This window comes from Mustela nivalis (genome assembly GCF_964662115.1).
Source record: "Mustela nivalis genome assembly, chromosome: 3".
NCBI classification, from domain to species: domain Eukaryota; kingdom Metazoa; phylum Chordata; class Mammalia; order Carnivora; family Mustelidae; genus Mustela; species Mustela nivalis.
Window position 1 is genome coordinate 90,939,167 of NC_139022.1, and position 23,762 is coordinate 90,962,928.

Below are 23,762 nucleotides of genomic sequence, written 5' to 3' on the forward strand. Positions count from 1 at the left end.
ATAGAAACCATTTTAAATTTATTCTCATAAGATGTAAAGATACCTCATTATTTCCATAATATTCCAGAGTTGCCAAGTACCCCAAAGGCATACAAACTATTGGTGCAAATGTCTGTGGTTTTATCCTCCACTAAGGTAGAAACTTGAGTAAAAAGCCCATTAGACTGAAGTAAGGGTGTTGTTTCAGTGACTTCAAAAGGAATTGCAATAGCATAGCCAGCACCAAAGTCATCATTTTCATTCTTTAAGAGCCATCAGTAAACCATGAAAATCTGCACTGGTTAGATGAGTCTCCTGTAAATTGTCATGGGGATTCAAAAGGTAATCTGCCAGCATTGAGCATTGGTGAGGGGTTTGATCTGGATCCAATGTAGTCCTTATTTCAAGATTATATGCTCTAAGTATCTAACCTGAGTTTGACCAAACTTCAAACTCTCCTTGGACACTTAGTGTCCTTTTAGGCCAGAATTTTTAACAGATGGATGCTGTCTTCCTGAGAAGACATTTGAGAAAAGGGGAGAAGAGATGCAAACCATCTATACATTGAAACAAAGTAGAGCCTGATGAAAATCTTGTATCATCTAAGGTTTGTGAAAAGGACAGACCCTCTCTGAAATAATAGGGACTTACTGTCCAAGTGTACTTTCATTCTCCCCAAGTTAAAGCAAAAAAGATATTGACTATTCTTATCAATTGGAATACTGAAAATGTACTGCATGGATCAATTACAGTGAAAAATTTGCTTTTAGAGCAAATGGATGTCAGTAGTACACAGAGGTTGGGAACAGACTGCTGAGGGATTATAGCATTCTTTATAGCTCGGAGGTTCTGGACAAAACTCCAGCCTTGGCCATTGGGGTGGTTTTTTTTTTTTTTTTTAATAGGTGAAAGAGGTGTATTACAGGCACTAGCAATGTGTCTCTGAGCCTTGAAAGGCTTCTTTATTTATAGGGTATTGATTAATTGTGGAGAGAGGTTGTGAGGGATCTATTTGAAACTTGGTGGGAGACACACTCAGTATTCTGCCAATATTAGGTGAAAATTTTGCATAAATATGATAGTAGCTGACCCAAGAGGAAGAATTGACCAGTGTCCCCAGACTCAGCTATAGTGCTGTCAGAGACAGAGCATAGAAAAGATGCTGAAGGGCATTTATTTCCCCTAGTTGGTGATTTTGATTACTATTGTCAAATTCTAGAATCATTTCCCCCTTTGGGGAGAAAGAAATTCTGGCTTGATATTTTTCTAAGAAACCTTAGCCCAATAAATGAAGACAGGCAGAGAAGAACCAAGGAGAAAATGGAGTGCATTTCTCAAAGGTCTAGAGAGAAGCAACTTTTTTTCAGAGATAGGAACCTACTGAGGTTTATCAGAGACCCCCACTATTTGAACCGTTTTAATACTCCAAGGCAGGGCCTGGCTTAAGCCCTCAGAGTGTAGCTCAGGTGTCAATAAGGACACAGAGAGAGACTCATTCCCAGTGGAGAGCTGAGCTGATTGAGATGGAGGTTCGGGAAGTGCCCCTGTAGTTCCTCTGGGCCCTGACACTGGCAATTTGGAATGTCATCAGAAAGACTGACTAGGGGGCCACAGGCACCTGGTGCACATAAATTTTTAACAATTTTTAAAAAATTCTCTTGTTCTTTGCAATAATAGCATGAATTAGAAGGTTTTTAAAGTTTTGCTTAGTGGCCTTCATTTGCTGGAGTTGAAAACAGAATTTTTGGGGTCTTTGTTTTAAGTGACTCATCAGGATATGAGCGAGTTGGTTTGCCATATTAACTAAATCTGGAGCACCAGTTTCCCATTCCATCCTGGTCCTTTTATTTAAAGTGAAAGACCCCAGTTCAGCCCATTAATAGACATAGACTTAAATGCTAGATGGGTGGATCCAACATGTAAAGGAAGCCAGAATTTTCTTTAAAGACAATTTGCAGTCAATTTTAATAGTTATGAAGTTCACCAGACTTTTGTGAGAAAGCCTGAATTCTGTTTGAATCAGCTGGCTTGGGAAAAGCTAAGGTAATTGCTCGGTGACAATATCCAGTAAGCTTTCTAGCATCTTCACAAAAGTTAGGGGTTTGCTTCTCCAAATCCCCTTCAAGATGTGTTCCCTTTCAGCTAGTGTCACCCAGGGTTTGGCTCGGTCCTCACCAATAAGCATGTGGACTAATCAATGTAAATTTGAGAAACCAAACTGCTAAGTTTGGATAGGTATGTTAAATTCTTCAGCAAATCTCTGGGGGTCCTCAATCACTTAGAAAGCTCTTTAACTATGACTTGCAGTTTGGCCTTAGTCCTGGGAACAGAAGAAACTTGAAGTTTATTCAAATTCTCAGAAGAATTAATATTAAAGAGTTTAAAGAGACAGGTTTCAATGGGGTCAGAAGAGGAGGGAGCAGGGAGAGATCTGGAGGCAAAGTAAAGGAAATTTAGGAGAGGGAATGGAGGAAAATGGTACTGGAGGTGGGGTCTGAGCCCAAGGTGGCTGCAGACTAAGAGGATGGGGGAGGGAAGAAGAGGACCCAGAAGCCATTTTGACTCCTTTCAATCATCCATTTGCCATCGTCAGTTAATTTAGAAATTGTATTTTGCAAAGAGGCAAAGTTAGAACCCTGGAAACACCTGGAAGCTTCAAAGTACCATATGCAATAGGCATCCCATTCAGTTTTTGTGTTTTTCCTTTTAGAACTGTGGCTTTCTAATTTAATTGTGGGTAAAACAAGTGTGGGAAGGTCAAAAATTCCTGTAACGCCGTTAAGTTTTTGGTCTTTTGGTTAAGTCAATTCACTTAATTATAAATGTACTTGCTGAGGGACCATAGCTGTTTTTTTTTTTTTTTTTTTTTTTTTTAAACATAAAACTAGGCAAGTCCCTGTGGGGGTGGGCACTCAAAATATTTTGATGACTGAAGTCCTAATTTTGGAGGTTTTTCTCTAGACCAAAGAGAGAGATTCTTGAACACCAGTTTCAAAAGGAACAGCCTGATTCCAGAAGGCATCAGACCAAAAGCCAGCACAGTTCCATCAGAACAGTCTGATTTCAAAAAGGAGTCGGAAGGAAGGCCGAATGAGTGCTCTCAGACATAAAAACAAGACCAAAGCCTTAAAAAGGTCCTGAACAAAGCTCAAAGAGTTCACACACAAATCATAGAGTTCAAACTCCAGGAGAAACCTTACTCTTCAACCCCCAAGTGGGGAAGAAAGCAGTTAGCCCATGGACTTGTCTGCTCACCAGCCTCCTGTCTTCTCTGTACCCCATGTCTGATCAGCAAGTAAAGTTAACCTGAAAAATAAAACTGCTAGTTATTCTACCAGCAAAAAATGAGTTTATTCAATGACAGCAAAGAATTTCAACCCCAAACAAGTAAGCAATAGCAAAACCACAGCCCAGTTCAGAGAACACAGGAGAGGATCACTCTGTGGTCAAGAAGGGGAAGTTGGCAAGGCTGTTATAAACAGGAAGGCCATCGGAGTAAACTGGGAGTAGACTGCCTTCTCATTGACTAAGCTGTGAGTCTCTCATGGGCGGGGCTCTTGGGGGAGGAGGAGAAATGGGAGGGAGGGCAGGAAGTAAGCCTCTCTTCCTACAGTAGTAAAGCAGTATCCATGTGCTCCGTCCATCGCCTTCTGTTGGGTCTGCAACTGAGCATGTGTGGTAGGGCTATAGCCCAGGCTTTTTGACTCTACTTCAGTGAGGTGTTAACCTCTGGGAGATCAGCCTCCTCCCACTGCCGAAAGCCTTTTTTGGAATACCCACTGAAGGAGTAGGTTTGTCAGTCAGCCCTTCCGTTTTCTAAGCAGAGGTGGGCCAGGTGTCAGACCCACTCCATGGTCCACACTAGCTTCATGGGATTCAGGCACCAGCTCTCAGTGTTCCCTGATTCAGAGAACATTTCAAAGCTCTCTAGGAGGTTCCCTCGAAGCCCTTCTCACTTCTTGCAGTGGAAGGTTATACCTCTCATGTCTTCCCTAAAGGGGGAGCTGGGACTCACAGCAAGATAACTTCTGTTTTCAAATAAATCTTTAATGCAAACTTTAGTCCCTTTCTCTGATCCCCTTCTATATCTGGGATGTCATTGATTGGTCTTGTATTAGTTAGGCTCCCCAGAGAAACAGAATCAATTAGATTAGAACATACCACAGACAAACACAGTCTGGGATGCCCACATCAGCCTTCCCTCCCTTCACTAATGTCAGTCAGCACCACGGTCTGATGGCTCTCTCGGCTTTCTTCCGCTCTCTCTCCATTTTTTCTCTCTCTCTCTCTCAGGATATTTCCCCTAATAAAATTCTTACACGTTTAATCCAGTCTTGGCATCTGCTTTTCTAAAGACCCAGACAAACATAGGTATGCTTGTTTCTACTTATTCCCCCACATAATCTATGAGAGTATTTTGCTTCATCTTTGTCAGTATTTGATAGTTTCTAATTCAACTACTTTGAAAAATGCAAAGGGTGTGAAAAGAGAAGTTAGGATCCTACTGCAGGAGGACGAGATGGATTTCCTGCATTTCTGATGGGAAACTGGAATACATTTTTCCTGTGGAATTTTATTTATAAATATTGCCCATATTCTAATTTATTTATTGTTGGCATAGAGCCCTATTTCTGGCACCTTATGGTTAAGTGGTATTATGTGGGATGGTTTGAGGTTCTAAATACCTGGACAATATTATTTTGGGAAAAAGCATTTGAAATTCCGAACAGTTGGCTCATAACTACATATGTACATCCACTCTGGGCTGGGGGATAGCCTGTATTTATATTTAGTCTATAAATGTGGTAGAGTATAAAACATAGGCAAGAAATCAATATCATAACAAACTAAAGGAAAAAAATGAAGTGTGATCACTGAGATACTTCTTAGCAGCAAGTTGATATGCCAGTGAATTTCTATCTAAGTGCAGAGGCATTTTGTTCAAGCAAAATTGTACAGAGACCCAGTATGTTAAATAGATAAAAAGCAACATTGCTTTGGCTTCACTGGAGACAGAAATTGGAGCTGGTGTGCTCAGTCCATTCTACCTATATGATAGCTGCAGGAGAGCTCCATGGGACCTCTGGGTCTACAGAACACAGTATGAAACCAGTGTTACATAACACTGTGTCTTGGGTTGCTAAATAAATCCAAAAGTCATGCCTAAACATATCCTGGATATTATGGAGACATAGTGACACTAGCAAGAAATGATAATAAATTTTTATAAATTTTAATTCTAGCGTGGAGCACTGGGTGTGGTGCATAAACAATGAATTCTGGAACACTGAAAATAAACTTAAAAAAATAAATAAAAAATTTTAAAAAAGAATATGAAACAAAAAATTAAAAATAAACAAAAACAAAAACAAGAAAATTTTAATTCTAGTGTAAGTAACATATAGTATTATTTTAGTTTCAGGTGTACGATATAGTAATTCAATAATTCTTTTTTTTTTTTTAAATTTTTTTTTTAAAGATTTTATTTATTTATTTATTTGTCAGAGAGAGAGAGAGTGAGAGCGAGCACAGGCAGACAGAGTGGAAGGCAGAGGCAGAGGGAGAAGCAGGCTCCCTGCGGAGCAAGGAGCCCGATGTGGAACTCGATCCCAGGACGCTGGGATCATGACCTGAGCCGAAGGCAGCTGCTTAACCAACTGAGCCACCCAGGCGTCCCAGTAATTCAATAATTCTATACATTACTCAGTGCTTATCATTATTGATAAGTGTACTTTTCATCCCTTACACATATTCCACCCATTCCACCCACCTCCTCTCTGGTAATAATGAGTTTGTTCCCTGTAGTTAACAGTCTGTTTCTTGGTCTATTTTTTTCTTTATTTTGTTTCTTAAATTCCACAGAAGAGTGAAAGCGTATGGTATTTGTCTGTTTCTGACTGACTTATTTCACTTAGCTTTATAATCCTTAGATCCATCCATGTTGTTGCAAATGACAAGACTTCATCCTTTTTTATGGCTGAGTAATTTTCCATTGTATATGTATATACACACACCACATCTTCTTTATCTATTCATCTATGGATATGTACTTCCACATCTTGGCTATTGAAAATACTGCTGCAATAAACATAGGGGTGCATACATCTTTCTGAATTAGTGTTTCTGTATTTTGGGGTAGATACCCTGTGTTGAAATTACTAAATCATATGGTAATTCTATTTAAAAACATTTTTTTTTTTTTTAAAGTAGGCTCCTTATGTGGGGCTTGAACTCATGACCCTGAAATCAAGATCTGAGGTGAAATCAAAAGTTGGCTGCTTAACCGACTGAGCCACCCAGGTGCCCCTCTATTTTTATATTTTTGAGGACGCTCCATACTGTTTTATACAGTGGCTGCACTAGTTTACATTCCCACCAACAGTGCATGAGGGTTCCTTTTTCTCCACATCCTTGCCAACACTTGCTGTTTCTTATGTTTTTGATTTTAACCATTCTGACAAGTGTGAGGTAATATCTCATGGTGGTTTAGATTTTCAGTTCTCTGATGATTACTGATGTTAAGCATCTTTCCATATGTCTATAGACCATCTGTATGTCTTCTTCAAAGAAGTGTCTGTTCATGTCTTCTGTACATTTTAATTGGATTATTTTTTGGTGCTGAGCTGTGTCAGTTCTTTACTTATTTTGGATACTAATCTGTATTGGATATGCCATTTGTAAATATCTTCTCCCTTTCAATAGGTTGATTTTTAGTTTTGTTGATTGTTTCCTTTGCTGTGCAGAAGACTTTTATTTTGATGTAGTCCCAATAATTTACTTCTGCTTTTGTTTCCCTTCTCTCAGAAGCCATATCTAGAAAAATGTTGCTATGGCCAATGTCAGAGTCATCACTGATTATGCTCTCTTCTAGGATTTTTATTGTTTCAGGCCTCGCATATAGGTCTTTAATTTATTCTGAGTTTATTCTTGTGTATTGCAAAAGAAAGTGGACTAGTTTCATTCTTTTGCATGTTTTCTCAACAGCATTTATTGAAGAGACTGTCTTTTTTCCAGTGGCATATTCTTGCATCTTTTTTCAAAATAAAATTAACCATATAATTGTGGGTTTGTTTCTCGGTTTTCTATCCTGTTCCTTTGACCTAAATGTCTATTATTGTACCAAGTACCATAGTGTTTTCATTACTCCTGCTTTTAGTGTACCTTGAAATCTGGGTTTGTGCTACCTCCAGGTTTGTTCTTTTTCAAGTGTGCTTTGGCTATTTAGGGGTGTCTTTTGTGGTTCCACATAAAGTTTAGGATTCTTTGTTCTAGTTTTGTGAAAAATGCTGTTGCTATTTGATAGGGATTGATCCAATCTGTAGATTGCTTTGGGCGGTATGGACATTTTAACAGTATCTGTTCTCCCAATCCATGAGCATGGAATATCTTTCCATTTGTTTGTGTTCTCTTCAATTTCTTTCATCAGTGTTTTATAGTTTTCAGAGTACTGGTCTTTTACCTCCTTGGTTAAGTTTATTCCTAGGTATTTCATTATTTTTGGTGCAATTTTAGTTGTTTTTAAATGCTTTCTTGGGATGCCTGGGTGGCTCAGTGGGTTAAGCCGCTGCCTTCGGCTCAGGTTATGATCCCAGGGTCTTGGGATCAAGTCCTGCATTAGGCTCCTTGCTTGGCAGGGAGCCTGCTTCTCTCTCCACCTCTGCCTGCTTCTCTGCCTGCTTGTGTGCTGTCTCTCTCTGTCCTTCTCTCTGACAAATAAATAAAATCTTTTAAAAAATGCTTTCTTAATTACTTCTTTTTTCTGCCACTTCAATATTAGTGTATAAAAGTGCAGTGGTTTTCTATATATTGATTTTGCATTCTTTGACCTTACTGAATTCATTTATGAGTTCTAGAGGTTTTTTTAGTGGAGTCTTTAGGGTTTTCTATATATAGTATCATGTCATCTGCAAATAGTGAAAGTCTTCATTCTTCCTTACCAATTTGGATGCCTTTTATTTCTTTTTCTTTCTGATTACTGTGACTAGGACTTCCAGTATTATGTTGAATAGAAGTGGTGAGAGTGGACATCCTTGTCTTTTTTCCTGATCTGAGGGGAAAAAGTCTCAGTTTTTCACCATCGAGTATTGGTATTATTTTAAACACATCATAACTAATCTGTGAATTGTTCTGAAATCAGATGCTATAAGGTGCCCTCTTAGCCTTCAGATTCATTTATTGCCTTTCCCTGCTCTGTTTTGTGGCTCAGACAGTGAAATTCTGAACTTTCCCAGGTTCCTGTGACAGCTGGTTTTTGTTGGGTTTGACCAACAGGAAGCTGACACAGGAGATTGTAGACAGGAGGGAAGGAGAAGGCAGGATGTATCTATCCTTCCTTCTCTCCAGCCCCAGTCCTCCCACTTAACCTCTCCCCACCTCGGGTGAAATCTCTACCAGGGATCATGCCTCCTCTGTGACTCCAGCTCTCCTAGACTTGTCTGCGCTGGGTCCACTAATACCAAAAAACTAAGAAATATTTATGAGAGACATCTTAAAATGAGAAAACTCTGTCCATTGTCTTAGAAATATTCCCCCTGAGAACTGGAAAGGGGGAGAAGCATCATTTTTTCTATCTTTAGCAGTAGAACACTCATCTCCCAAAGAAGCATAGTATGAAAATCATGGCACCACTAAAACAAATTTAATATTTGACTTTCAGAGTCTTTGGGCTGTAATACAAACCTGTGTTGAGGATTATTTTGGTTGGAATCTGGGGCTATTCTGAATCTCTCTCCGTAGTAGCAGTGGTCTGGAGAGGTACCCCAGGAATAAATGATCCTATAGGACTGCTTAAGCCCTTTCTCTATCATCCAGCATTACCGTACCTGGGAAATAAAGCACATGATGATTCTCTGAAGTGCTTATAGTATTAGAGTATTCTATCTTTGTTTTTACTCTCACTTATAAATGGGACCTATATGAATCTGATCTCTTGATTCTGGAAAGGGCAGAGATGAAAACACCTTTAGCTTAATGCCTTAAATACTGAGAGCTTTTAAGGAAAAAGTAGGAAGGGATTGGGCTTCTGAGGAAACAGGTGCAGACAAAAGGAAAATGTCATAGCCACTAGATGAGGAAGGACTTTTTCCTTCTTCTTTTCTTATTCTGAATGTCAGTTGTGAAGTTGACTGGAAAGACCATATGTTAGCTCCCATGGCATCAATAAAATCTCCTAAGATTCTCTGAAATGGACTTCTTTTTATCTATCTGTAATTTAATTGAAGACCTCAAAAGCTCACACCTGTTGAGCAGGTAGTTCTGGCCTTCATAATAGGGGATTCTGTACATATTCAAAGAAAAACTACTCTTGAGACTAGACACCAACTTGTTTATATTTAACTGATGAAAACTAGAGGAGAAATTCTCTTAATTTTGGTAAGAAAGACCAAGTCTAAACTTCTGGTATCATTCTTGTCTGCTTAGTGTTGTCATGATCTAAGTACTCACCCCTCTGGGTCTATGGTCCAGTCCCTGAACCAAGGAGAATGAAGCTTTGGCCTAAGCACAGCACCTTCTCACCACCAGTACCAACACGTGGAACCTGGGGGTACAGTGTGCTGTGGGCTCTTTCCTTCCCTCCACTGTCTGTTCTAGGCTTGGCTAGGATTCTGTTCTGGTTCCCGATTCTCTGCTGAAACCAGAGCCCTGCCCCAAGTTCAGCTTTTTGCGCAGGGCTTAAAAGCTTAAAGTCACAGCTGCTCTCTCTCCCTTGCCAACATTCTGCTTCAACCAGATGAACACCTTTCCTGTTCCCAAAGCAAGATGCTGCCTTACATGTAGAAACGAGGGTGCACTGCTGACCTGAGATGCCTACTTGCCAGATTCCAATCTATAACTCAGTTCTGTGGGTATGTGTTCTCCCTAGGACATTGCAGGATGGACCACTGGCCCTCCCTTTGGAAACACATCTTATAACCTAGTCAGTTCCCTGATCAGCCAGCCTCAGTCATTGTCCCTCTCTTCTTGATGGAGATTAGCTTCTCAGCATGGACTCCCAGGCTAATGCTACCCCATGTCTGACAACTGAGCGGCAATATCCAGCTAGAGATCTACTATCCAGCTTGATTGGCACTGGTATCAATTTATATATGCATATATAGTTTAAATGTGTGTATATACATTTAAAAATGGAAGTAACATTTTTTTCCTGACAGAATGAGCTTATTGTAAAAAATTCAAGCACAGGGACGCCTGGGTGGCTCAGTTGGTTAAACAGCTGCCTTCGGCTCAGGTCATGATCCCAGTGTCCTGGGATCGAGTCCCATATCAGGCTCCTTGCTCGGCAGGGAGCCTGCTTCTCCCTCTGCCTCTGCCTGCCATTCTGTCTGCCTGTGCTCGCTCTCTCTCCCTCTCTCTCTGATAAATAAATAAAATCTTAAAAAAATAAATTCAAGCACAGAGAATGTGTAAGTTCCCTCTGCCCCAAGTCATCCCTCTGATTAATCATGTTAACAGTTTATATGGATATAATTCTCCCAGACCATTTTTATGGAAGTATAAATTTAAATATATATGCTATATATTTAAAACAGAAATTGGATTATAGTTATAACCTGCTTTTTATTTTAACTTCATCATTTGTTGTTGGACATCAGCTTGCCCTCATTTTAAATGTGGACTCACTTTTGCTCAACTTCAGAGTACCCTGTGATTTAAGTACAAAGGAATAATTCTTCCTCTCTTTTGATAGTCTTTCGGGGGGGCATGTTTGTTCAATTATTTATGGTGATAGGTTTTACAGAAATAGATGTTTTTTATTGAGACCATCAAAACCTTCAGTGCCTTAATGATTCTGCTGATAAAGTAGAAAACACATGAAGGCATGTCAACCTGTCAAGCAAAAGAAAATGCTTTCTCTCCCTAATGTAAATGGATTAGATAAAGGCCTGATCTCCTGCTGCATCAAGTTACAGTGTTTCATGCTCTAAAGACCAGGTAGGTACTGCTTTGCACAGTTCTTGTAGAATGTTGGACTTTAAAGACGAAGAACCAAATTTTAAAACTGTCATAAATCTGAGTCTGGCTTTCAGAAGGCAAGAATGCTATTTTTAGTGTGTCTGGATTGCGGTCTTTCCCTTTGGTACTTGATGATGACTGCACAGTAAGAATGAAAAATGAAACTTCTGGAGATAGGATAGCTGAGGAGATTGAAAATAACACCCAGACAGTGGAGCCTCTGGGTCACTAATTTGAATTCAGCTCAAATCAGTGATGACTACAAATTGTTCTGTCTGCTGGCAGTGAGGCTTGCAGAAAAGACATTTCTCATCCTTATCTGTGTTAATTATATCTCTGTGCTTGTTGGAGCCAGGTATGTGGGATTTTAGACTGTAATCCCCCAGAGGGCAGGGACCATCTCTGCCTCATGCACTTTTTACAACCTCACTTAGATGAGTGTTGATTAGATAATTTTGATTAGGCAGAGAAAGGAGTGCTCTTTCTGAGGGGAGCTGGCTGGTGTGAAATTGTGACTATTAAGCATTTCTGTGAAACATGAGAGTGACATCCCTTCCAGTTTGTTCTGGGTGGCCTTGGAAATAGTTTAGTTTCACACCATGACAAATAGTCTCCTTTTATAGCCCTGTCAGCAAACATTGCAGCCCAAACCCTGAAATTTAAAGACAGCTCTTTTCCTTTTTTTCTGATTTGCACCCATCTCTTTGGGTCTAGCGCAACCCCCACCTTTCCCATGGTCCTCCTTCAGCATGCCTTGATCATCAGCTGTTCTGAACTGTTATCTTCTACTCATAGTAATCTTCTTGTGAATGTGTCCTCTCTTCCTATGTAGAGGCACAATTTTGAGGGTCAAGATCATATCTTACATCTTTTTGTAACCTCCCCAGCTACTGTACAAATGTTTGCCATTTCTGGATTTTACTAATAATATTTTTGAAAAACTGAGTAAAAGTCTTCCTTAAAAGTTTACATGTTTTTTTTTATCTTAGTTTTTTTGTGTGTTAGTTTTCATTATATGAGCAGTGCTTCTTTTCCAGATCTTTTAATATCATATTACCAGTGCTGTGAATGCGGTGTCCATACAGTCATGCAGGTTGTACACTGCACAACTCTAGAGAGGCCTATTCACATAGACGATAGCTCTGGTGATTGCTTCAAGTAGTTCTGAAAAAAATGGAGGTCAAACAACGATAGTACTAGTGCTTCAGAATAAAACATATGGTACAACCAAAAAAGGCTAGACAGATAAGAGTAAGTCACTAAGATGTGAATCTTAACATACATGTTCTGGACCAAAAATAAATATGATGGGGACAACAGTTTTCAACAAGTGAGTGTTTCCACTGCTTTCACCCCCTTTTGCCCACCCCAGAAGGAACATTTTTACTCTGAAGGCACAGTTTATTCCCATTCTGAGACTTCTGAGTATGACTTTTGTCAACCCAGCTCGGGGCGGGGTGGGGGGGTGAGGCAGAATCAGGAGACTATTGAGACAGGGCTAGAGAGCAGGGAGGACAAAGGAAGGAAAAACAGCCCAGGGTCCTGATTGCGGGCAGGACAGGAGCTTGAGAGAGTAAGAGGCTCTAGCCCAGGGTAGAATGGGAGAGAGAGGAGTGGACAGAGCATTTCAAGAAGTGCTGCAGAGTGTAAATGAGGGGATTCCCTTTATTGCTTGCATGTGGGGATGGGCTAGGTTCTGTTGCAGTTGCAAGTCACAAACAACTAAATCTCTTTGGCTTAATACAGCAAATTTCACTTCTCACTCAAAGTCTGCTGCAGGTCCCAGAGACTCTCCTGGGCAGGAGTTCTCCATAAGGTGACTCAGTGGCTGCAGCAGCTGCCTTGATCTTATGGCTCTGCTGTCCTAAGGGTGGAAGACAGGCACGGAGCCCCCACAGCCATTCTACCAAGCTTTGGCCAGGCAGGGACTCTGGCTGCAGCTGCGTGCCTGAACTTGGCCCCGAGGTGGCTGCAAGGTGGCTTGGAAGCTGTCTTCTGTGAGCCTGGAAGGTGAGAGTTGTATGTAGATGAGCTCTGCTACTATCTGCCATGGGCTCTTTAGAAGTGTGCAGAGATACTGAGACTGCTTTTACTTTTGGTGGCTGGACAGTGTTTCTGTGATAGGTGACACCTCTTGGAGACTGGGCCACCAAAGGCCTCGGAATTTAGCTGGCTTATACAGAAAGAGGCAACTGTATGTCATAAAGCATTCTTAGGACTTTCTGAAAAACACAGTAATGTCTTGCTAAGTATTGGAAGAGCTTTTAAAATTTTTTTGCCTGCTTGCTCTCTCTCTCTCTCTTTCCCTTCCTTTAGTGAGAAAATACTCACAAATACAATTACTCCCATGACTTATTCAGAGGAAGTTTTAAATTTGGTTTTATTTCCTTTGCTTCCTTGATACCCACTTTATTAGGCATCTTAAGATGGAGAAAAGGTTATAAATTCCCTTCAGCATCATTAAAAGGAAGCCTGTCTAGACTGACATAAATGTGATGGTCATTCATGATTCCTTTGAGCTTTATGACTCTACCAAGAAAATAAAAAGTCTATATTGCAGATCCATAGGAGAAACAAATCTGGCAGGCTGGGCCTAATGTGATTTCTTAGCAAGTGTATTTCAGGAGAGGACAAAAGACTACAGAAAGACAGTTTTGTTTTTTAAATAGGAGGACAAGTTAGGAAACAATTTTAGACCTTTCTGCAATTTTCTCAACAAGAGCAACTGTATTTTAAGAGAGATCATTTGATTCTCTGTGTCTTGACAACGTTTCAGCAATTGCAACAGGTGCCCCATACCATTAACAGGAGCGAGAACAAACCTGGTTGGTGTACATAAGCGCAAGAGAAGGCACGACTGAATACTTCAGTATGCAATTACATTGGCTGCATAATTAGCCATAAATTGAGCATCCAAACATAGATGCATGCGTAATTAATTACGACTTATTTAAAAGCACTCGGGTTGTGACACTTTGTTCTTCATTTCCTGCAAATCAAATTACTGAAGTTTTCATTTCATTTCAAAATAATTTTGCCTGCATTATTTTTTTTTTAATTTCAACTGAGATACAGCGTTGATTATACATAAGGAACTGATTCAGTAAGGGATCAGTGAAGGAAGAGTAGGGAGGAGCGCTATCAGAAGGCACAGGATTGCAGAACTTGAGCAGGACTCACTCGGAAGGTAGAGGGGGCAGGTGGAGGCTGGGGACTGGCAGACCTAAGGGATGGAAGATTTTCTCAGTGTTTTTGATTGTGCTATCCTGGCCAAGAAAAGATAGCACATCAAGAGAAATAATACAGATGGAGAAAGTCTAATGACTGAGTGATCTGGAGATGAAGCTAACACTGCCATCTTTTAAAACATGTTCTGGTGAAATATTCGGTCAACTGATGAATATTTTATTTATTTATTTATTTGTTTGTTTGTTTACTTATTTATTTTTAGACAGAGAGAGAGTGCAAGCAGTGAGAGGGGAGGGGCAGAGAGAGAGAATCTTAAGCAGACTCCATGCCCAGGGCAGAGCTCAGTCTTATAACCCTGAGATCACGACCTGTGCTGAAACCAAGAGTCCCACATTTACCTGACTGAGCCACCCAGGCGCCCCATGAGTATTTTATTTTTAGCATATTTAGATTATGTGGATTCCAGACTGTGTCTTTTTTCTAAAAGAGTCCACTGATTATTTGAGGAAAATTGAGAAAATATACTGCCTGGACACATGAGTTGTACATATAACTGCCCTTTCTCAAATGCCATGTGTTAACAGCTCTAGAACTCTGTCTACAGCAAGGGCTTTTAACTGCCGGCAAGTACCTTTTCTGGCACCATCAGTTATGAAAGCTGAGCAGTTTATACCTGCCAAGCTTCTCTGTAGACAGTCACCAGGACGGCGCTTCTTAACCTTTCCCATTAAATATCCCTAATAGTGTGGACATTGAATTGGTATCTTTGGAAGTCTGGGACCATATTCCAACCAGAAAATGGGAAAATTCCTTGTTAGAAATTCATTTGACTTTTCAAATTCCGTATATGTCTGTTTTACCATAAAAATACCATTTCAAATAATGAACTGTAGGAAAACGTAACAGTGTTTCCTACTGCACTCAGTGATTAAGGAGTAAGATTCTTTGCCAGTGAGTCTCCCCACTGGGAAGAACCAAGATGAGCACTGGGGATGGAGCCCAGCACCACAGTTTTGGTATCCAGTTAATTTTTCTTCTCTTACTATTTCAGTAACTCAAACTCATAAATATCAGGATATAAGTCTCTGCAGACTTTTCAGAGTTTTAGAAGCTGTAGCGATACTGCCCCAGAGGAGGTTCCAGGCATTTTCATGCAACTGTGGGTAAAATCTCACTAATTGTATCTTCTCACTGAGGGCTGCTCAGGTCACTCCTGCAATCTGGCCGGCTGCAAGCATCTGACCCATTTTTTCCATCTTGTTGGACACAAGAAAATGGTGGGGCAGATGCACTGGGGCGAGGCATTCTTGGTGAACAGTGTCTACTGTTTTAGTCACATTGTGTTTTGATGCATTTCACCATGCCTACAGTATTTGGTCACAGATTTGATGTTATGTGTATTAGTCCCTGCCCTCACACTCCTCACCACTGCTCTTCCTGCTAGTAAAATAGCAGGTTTGGTTTTTAAAAATCACATTATCTGGTTGAAAGTTTCTTCATCAGGGAGAATGGGAGGAAAATGATTAAGCACCCTGAAAATCAGCACTTGGACCTTCTTCTTTATAAATAGAAGGAGGGCAAAACAACTCTGAGACAAAATCGCTTTATCTTCAGGTTTTCTTTGAACTATAAGGTAAAAAGAACTGGGTTCATCCCAGTTTGTCAGTCAGTCATTTAAATGTGTTTGGGTCAATTAAAGTGTGTAAAGCAATGGGGGGTCTTTGATGGGATTATTTTTTTCTAAATGTCCCCTTCCTATCCCAGGTCCATTCAGCCAGGGATATCAGTACAGGATTCCCGGAAGCCTTCTCCTATTACTGCGCTTCCAGGAACAGGGGCAGTGTGTCCCCATCTACTTTGCCTCAGAGGAAGCTTCCCAGATGAGTCTTCCCTGTTCTGTTGCCATCCGGGTCTAGGCAAATTTCCCCCTTCTCTTCCTCACCCACACTCTTGGTGTCACATCTCCCTTCTTTGGTTCTGGAGGGTTGCAGACGCCCCGGATGCTCGCGTGATTACCCTCAGTTACTGGGTCAGCCCACCTTGATGACCCTTTCTCTCTTCTTTCTAGTCCGTAAGGAATGCTCTTTTATTTTACCCACTTAAAAACTTCAGGTAGCCTTTTTTTCCCCCCCAATTTGAATCTCCCCTCTGCCCGCTGCCCTCCCTGCCTGCCCCTTCCTCCAGCCAGTCTTTAACTGGGTCTTTCACTAAAAAAAAAACCAACTTAAACTAAAGTCTTTAACTTTAGTTTAACTGGGAAGGATTTACCCACAGGCTTTGTGTAGTCCTTGTCTTAGGCCAGCACCTTCTTTGAATTTGGTTCTGTCTTCCATTCGGCCAGAAGAAGGACAAAAATGGCCTTGAGGGATGCCTGAGTGGCTCAGTTCGTTGAGTGGCTGCTTTCGACTCAGGTTGTGATCCCAGGGTCCTGGGATCGAGTCCCACATCCTGCTACTGGCTCAGCAGAGAGCTTGCTTCTCCCTCCACTCTGCCTGCTGCTCTCCCCGCTTGTATTCTCCCTCTCTGTTAAATGAATAAATAAAACCTTAAAAATTATTTAAAAAAATGGCCTCACGTATTGGCCAAGAAAGCAGAAGGGAATAGAACCTACAACAATTAAGATTTCAAGATGTAATCCTGCCGCCTTACAGATTTTCCTCCTATTTCTCAGGTCAATGTTAAGGTGACTTTGAAACTGACTTTGAAGGAAGCCGCTAGCAAATTTTTGTTTGAAAATGCTTTTGTGATCTCACCACAAGCCCGTTTTCTTTATCTGTAGCCTCTTTCAATATCCCAGGACTTGGCTGAACAGTTTGGAAATCCTTGGAGAAGGTTTTTAGGGCTCCTTTGGGCTCTGAAAAAATGGTCGTTGATTTTCTTTTTTCTTTTTCTTTTTTTTTCTTTGTCTTTGGGATAGGAAGAGCACTGCTCTTTTTTCGTCCTTGGTAATTTTCTAGAAGAAGTAGTTCTGTGGCAGCTTCTTGTGCTACAGCATATCAGTTTCCCTACACTGCAGGTAACAATATAGGCCACCTGTCTTCCCTGCATTTAAGGCCCTGTACTGGGAAGGGACTTCTAAGACTGCTAATGGGGAGGAAAATTTTTCAGAAGAACGACAGGGAGGAAGGCTTCTGAGTTAAAGTCAGCCCAAGAGTACTGGTCTCAGGACTCTCTCCAGCCTCTTGCTGGGGTGGGCCCCTGCGCCAAGTTTGTGCATCTCCAAAACCAGGACCTTGGATGTCTGGATCTGGACAAGGGTGAGGCAGCATCAAGGTTTGCCTTTAATAATAAGAGCCCTTCACACCCTGTTGATTCAAATCAAAGGGATCCACATTCGTTTTCACATCTCACTGATTATTTTGTATATGGCGCTGCATGTTCATTTAGGCTCAAAATTGCATCCATATATTTCCAGCTTTCCATGATCTCTTTTGCTTCATTTGCTCTTCTGAAATATTTCCAATTATCTGGGTGCCCAATTGTTCGTGAAGTGGTCGCTCAGTTTGTGCCGAAAAGGCATTTTTAGAAAAAAAGATTTATCATCATCGTCGTGTTATATGCTGATTTCAAAGGACCCGACCATTTAAGCTCGTTGAGATATTAAATGATTTCCCTCTTTCCAAACTTTGAAATAATCTTTCCTTCAAATCTTTCAGTAATTCTTTTGTGGTCAATGAGGAAGACCTAAACCGATGAGTTGGAATGAGAGAACATTCTATCTGATCGGCTGGTAGCCAGGAAACTTGAATAGAGGAACTAGATTCTGGAACAACTAAATCTTTAGTTTATAAACCAAGGGATTCAAGAGGCATGGTAAGTATTCTTTGGTGATGGTGGCATGAATCAGAATTAAAAATGCTATTCTGAGCTGAGGGTCTGGAGACATCTTTCTTAGCCTCCGGTTACTGACTATGGACTCCCCTACCCCGTGTTTCCTCATATAGTAAACAGAGGTACCTGAAAAGAATCTGCAAGGCCTCATGGTCTCAAAGCAAACTGTGGTCAGACTCGCTTTAGGTGAGATGTGGGACCCATGCTGGACATAAGAGGAGGCCCCCAGTGATAGCACTGGCCTCAAAATATCTAGCAGAGCTTGGACCCTGCAGTGCTCAGGACCACTGCTAGTACATTCAGCACCTTGGTGCAAATAGTGAAAAACCCTCTTCCTTGGGTAAATGAATTACAAAACACCCCTTCTTTAGGGTGGATGCAGCCCCTCCAGGAGGCTGGGCTGGATTTCAGCCTCAGGGACACTTGTGCAGGGATCTGGTGCATGCCCTGGAGGGCCCCAGTTGACGATCCTGGAAAGAGTGGTGCAAAAAGGACAAGGTGTCCCAAGCAGAGAGGAGGCCAGATGCCCGATGGGCTGGAAGGAAAGAGGATGGAGAAATAGTGGATTCTTCCTGGGACGAGTCCTGGTTACTGAGAGAGTGGGAGGAAATTAAAACTGGGAGGGTGTTGGAAGCCATGGGAATGGGCAAAGGGCTTTTCCTCCTGTAAGACTTGCTTGGAATACTAATCTTGGAACCTGAAAGGAAACATCTGTTCTTTGGCACCCACGTGTCTGTGTCTGTCCTCTTAGCTTTCCCAGGGCCTAAAGAGTCATGGCTACTGAATGCAATCACATTCTTTTTAGTTTAGACCTTATTTATGCTTGAAATGATAGATTCAGGCAAGTAAAAATCTAAGTGATGTTTGAGATGTCTTCTCGATGTTCTTTGCCTGTAGTACTCTATTTTTTTGTTTTCTTGTTAATTCTCTCTCTCCCCCTCATACCCAGCTCAGGGCTCACCATCTGCTAAACCTTCCTGATTACTCCAGTTCCACGCACACTTCTCTGAACGTCCATTATGCTCTGATCTGCACTATGAATTTATTGTTCTCAAGCTCTTTTGTGTGTTCAAATGCTTTTCTTCCACAAGACCGTCAGTTTTCTGAGGGCAGGGACTGTACTCTCTGATGTGTCTTGCAAATCAGAAGCGCTCACCAAAGCTTCAGACTCCTGGTTTGGCTAATGCTGGGATGGAACTTCTCAATATACAATTTTCAATTACTCGTGATAGTTGAAAGAGCAACATATTATGAAAAACAAACCCACACACGATACTAAAAATCTTGCAGTCTGTTGTTTTCACTTGCAACCTCATGAAGCCTTCAACCAGAGCTAACTCACACTCTGGTCTATCACAGCATCTTCCTTTGCCAGCTGTCTCCCTGGACTGTATGTGAGACCTACCTCTCCTGGCAAGACAGGAAGTGACATCAAAGTGGGTGGGAAGCTGAATCCGTGACTGGTTCCCTGCCTGGAGAGGGCACTATGGGACTGAGGAAAAGTTCCTCTGTCCTGGTCATTACTAGAATCAATTGTACTTACACCTCCTGTTCCCGAGTATTTCTGACCCACTACCTGAATGATTCTGCTCTTTAGGGGGAAGACAGACGGCAGCCACAATGAAGAGTACCTGCTCCGTCTGGTCTCCTTCAGGCTCTATCTTCATCATCACAGCCAGGCTGTGTGTCTCAGAGAATAAAAGATGCTACATGGTAAGTGTACCCTGGGGAAGGGGGATGCCCAAGAGTCCTCCTTCATTTACTGTAGCCCAGTTTCTGGACAAACTCCTGGCTATGGAACCAAGGTCACGTGGGTCACTGGGAAAGGCAGGATCAGAAGGCAGAACCTCCAAGTCTGAGACCCGGTATGACTCCAGTTTATTCCTTTCTAAATATAAAATTGAAGTAATTACTGATCAAATGTGCCACTGAGATGAATAATGAAAAGCTAATAATTGTTTTCCTTCCCTTTTAAAGAAACACACTACACTCAGACACCCATTTACAGATATTTTCAGTTAAAATGTCACACAATATTTGTTATATCAGCAGGAGAATGGAAATTGAGTTGGCAGTGAAGCATTGCAGTGACAACTGTTACCTTGGAAACTGTAGTAAGCAATCATAATTACAATTAGCAAGATTCGCACAAAGTATACATAAATATTCACGTGCCGGGGATGAGTGTCACATACACCAGACAGCAAAGGAAATGGTAGCACCGTCGTTTCTTTCTCTTTGACACGTCCTTGCACAGATTTGGGTTCTGTTACCACTTATCTCAACTTCTTCGAATTTAGGTAAATTTATTTCTTTATGCGCTGGTTTTGGGGCTTGTAACGTAATGACATCTGACACACAGCAGATTACTTGGAAGCTTCAACTGACCCTTAGTTGAAGTATGACCAATCCTAAATGGACTTTTAAACAAAGCCTGATCTCACAAGGAAAAAAGGCAATTGTAAATAATAAATGGTGCTATAGCCCCATTACAAAGGAGCTCTAGGGAAAAGTGCTGCAACCCAGAAGGAATGGTTAAAATCTGTGATTTAATCAGCCACCACAACTAGACTCTTGGCTGCTTCTTTATTGCCATGGAAGTGTCCCCTTTGATTCAGACTTGCCTGTCAAATTGCAAAAGAAGTTGGAGAAAGAATGAGCGATAGAATTATTTTCACTCAGACACACCGGGAGTGTCCTAGCCTCTGTGAATTTTTTCACGACCAGGGAAGAGAAGGCAGTTCCGTCAACAGTGTGTGTGAGTAGATATTTCTGTACACTTGTGGGAACAAAGCTTTGAAGGTAAATAAATCTTCATAACAAAACCAGTGTTATTTTCAGGGCCAGAGGGCACACCAAAAACTCTTCTCCTGTACACAGTAGAGTTTTCTGTTCAGCTTGTCTGAGCATGTTGGCTGCCTGGGGCTTTCTGGATAAACACACGTTGCAAGTGGTTGCCATGATGTGAGGGGCAACGAGGGGGAGAAATGTTGACGTGCTTCCTTTGAGAGCAGAGGTCTTGACCTGAGCTTGAAAGAAGTCTGCTAACATGAATACAAGAAAGCGACTTTGGCATAGATGCCAAAATAATTGGAAGAACTCACATTTCAGGCAGGAGCACGTGTATGGAGTAGTGGGGGAAGGATGGAGGAAGTGAGGACGGTGAATGCCTAGCAAACAGTCTTCCTTCTCTATCTCATGCCAAGTCCTATGTGTGCTTCCCAGAGGAGCCCTGTGCTCTTGGCAACAAAGGTTAAGTCATATGCCATGCCTCCCTCTGACCCATGAGTTAGGAGCTCATGCCTGTTATCTGGATGACTCTGTTGTTTAGGAAGGGTAGTATGTATTGGACCAAAAGTCCGCCATGGATGGTGCTGTACCTCCTCTTCCTAATGTCCCCAACCTTCAACACTGCCTATCTCAGAGAATAAAAGGTGACCGGCATTGCATGGGAAATCATAACCATAAACAGGACTAGTGACATATATTAGGTTCCTCCTCATAATACAATGCCAGGGAGGGAAGAAACTTGTTTCAGCTAAAATGAAAACTTCATCTATTACCTACTGCTCTAACTAGAGTTGTAATTACTTATTTGAAGCCCAACTCTGGGCTAGGTTCTGTAGATGAGGCAGAAGAAGGTTGTCAGGGTTTCTTCCCTTAGAAGAACTTGTGATCTTGTTGGGATGAAGGGCTTAGGAAACCCAAACAATTAGTAAAGCATATGGCAGATATCAACTATCATCAAGTCTGAAAATGTTTGTCAAGTGAGAGATTGTTAGGGTCTGAGATCATTGGGAAAGATGTGAAGTTGGTGGCACTTGGAAAAGGCCTTTGTATTGTCATGGAACTGGTAGAGATGAACAGTACATGTGTGTGCACACACGTGTGTGTGTGTTTGTGTGTATGGGAAGGGGGCAGGGCTGGAGAATGCCAGAAGGAAGCCTGTTGAGCACAAAGCCGAGAGGACGACTATAGCAGAGCTCATGACTGACACCATTTTAAGAGTGTGTTGGTCTATGGGAATGATGTCCCAAATGACATCTGGATTTTTGCTCTCTGAAGCTCCTTCCTGTTGGGAATCTAACCTATTCTGCTCTGAATTTGACTTCAATAATTTGACCCTCTTGACTTCTCTTTTACCTTGACTTTCCTATCATATCTTTCCCTTCCCCGTTTCCTTTTTTCCTCTACCCCCTTTATCAACATAAGAATCAGCAACTAACTGTAGAGTCTATGACTAGAGACTATTAGTATATAATCAGCCCTTAAATAAGGGCCCCAAAGCAACATAAGGTAGTCCTAGATAAATAACACTAGGCCGCCAGTAATTGAAGATCTACCATGTCCTTATAACTTATTTTAAAACTCATGTCATTAGAGAAATCCCTCCATGTGGTAAAAAGAAAAATCACATAGAACAGAAGAATTTATGATGAAAAGCTACAGTCTTTCAACCTTCCTTTCTCCATCCCAGTCCAGTCTCCAGAAGCAACCTCTTGCAGTCATGCCTTTGAGTTCAAGCCTTCTAATAATCACCTTCATGCCTCTAAATAATATACTTTCATTTTTTGATTTTTTTTAGCTTTAGGCAATATATATTGACTCTCAGCTATGAAAGACCAAGACTTAGCTCATTTGTATTAGACCCCACCTGTCTACCCCTGCAGTGTTTGATCTTTATATTGTTTACTTTTGAGTTATTTTATTAGATAACTTTGTGATATTAGGTATTATATTTATATCTCTCTGATTCCCACTTTATCCTCTTTATTACATTTCTCTATTTTACCCCTCCCTTGCCAACTCCTACCTCATCACAGCCATGTCTTCACTTTAACATTTTCAAGATGGTTAACATTATATCTGTTCTGAAACAATAATTAACTTTTATGAGCTTTTGCTATAGACTGAAAATCAAAGAAGAGCACTGACATTATTATAGCTATGTGCATATTGCTCACACTGCAAAGCCAAGTTGTATGTTAGGATTCCATTTCCTCCTTTATGAGCTCAATGAAATATCCTCTGGGCTACTTGGGATACAATGGTTATAAGCTTCAAGGTCAAAAGGTTTCTCTTGCCTTACATTGCTATGGTTACTTAAAGTTGTAGAATGCTTCACAGTTGAACCATGAATTTCTCACATATCTTTTGATTGTTGCTTCCATTGCCCTTTCCCCCCTGGAGTTTCTCCCCCCATTTCCCCCCCACTCCCCGCTGAGTTTCTAATGGACCCATTGCTATTCATATTTACAAGACAAGGACTAGGTAGGTGATACAGATCTCCTCTGTCCTATACAGAAAGATGTTCTGCTTGATCACAGTGAACAGGTTGGGACCCATCACCAATAGGTTTTGCTCTGGGGTAAGCAGGCCAGGGCCCTCAACTTAGGTCAATATGAGGAGAACATATCTCTGGGCAAAAACATCCAACACAGACTCTTAGCTTCTCCCAATCAATATTTATTCAGTTTCCTTAAAGAGGAGCCCACCAGAATTTTAATCAGGGATAAAAGCTGGGCTGTGTGTAGCAAAGAGGAGAAGGAGCGGGAGATGGCACTCCCTAATACAACTGTTTTATGTATAGATGTTCAAAGAATCTTCTTTGTTAGCCCAATGTTTTATCACCTCCTCTGTCTTATATGCCAGATCTAGGCTTGGAGGCTTACAAGGGATGCTCTGGGCAATTCTCTGCAATCTCCTGCCTCAAATGTTTGGGGTTGTGGTTCCATGTCTCTCTTTCATCTATCAGCATGTCCCTTTTCACTTTTCATTTTGCAGAAATCTGTGTAAAATGTCTCATCCAT

At 41.2% G+C, this 23,762-nt stretch overlaps 1 long non-coding RNA gene across 5 annotated transcripts in view; it reads right to left on the minus strand.

The window, feature by feature from the left end:
• Positions 1 to 23,762, minus strand: part of LOC309862249 — a 103,946-nt gene that overhangs the window by 3,894 nt on the left and 76,290 nt on the right. For 4 of the 5 annotated variants that reach the window (XR_014310376.1, XR_014310377.1, XR_014310378.1 and 1 more), the window contains one exon: positions 11,617 to 12,096. The exons of the other annotated variant lie outside the window; for it this stretch is intronic. This is a non-coding gene — a long non-coding RNA (uncharacterized lncRNA). Of the gene's footprint in view, positions 1 to 11,616; positions 12,097 to 23,762 lie in introns of those variants that run through there. 5 annotated transcript variants of the gene reach the window in all.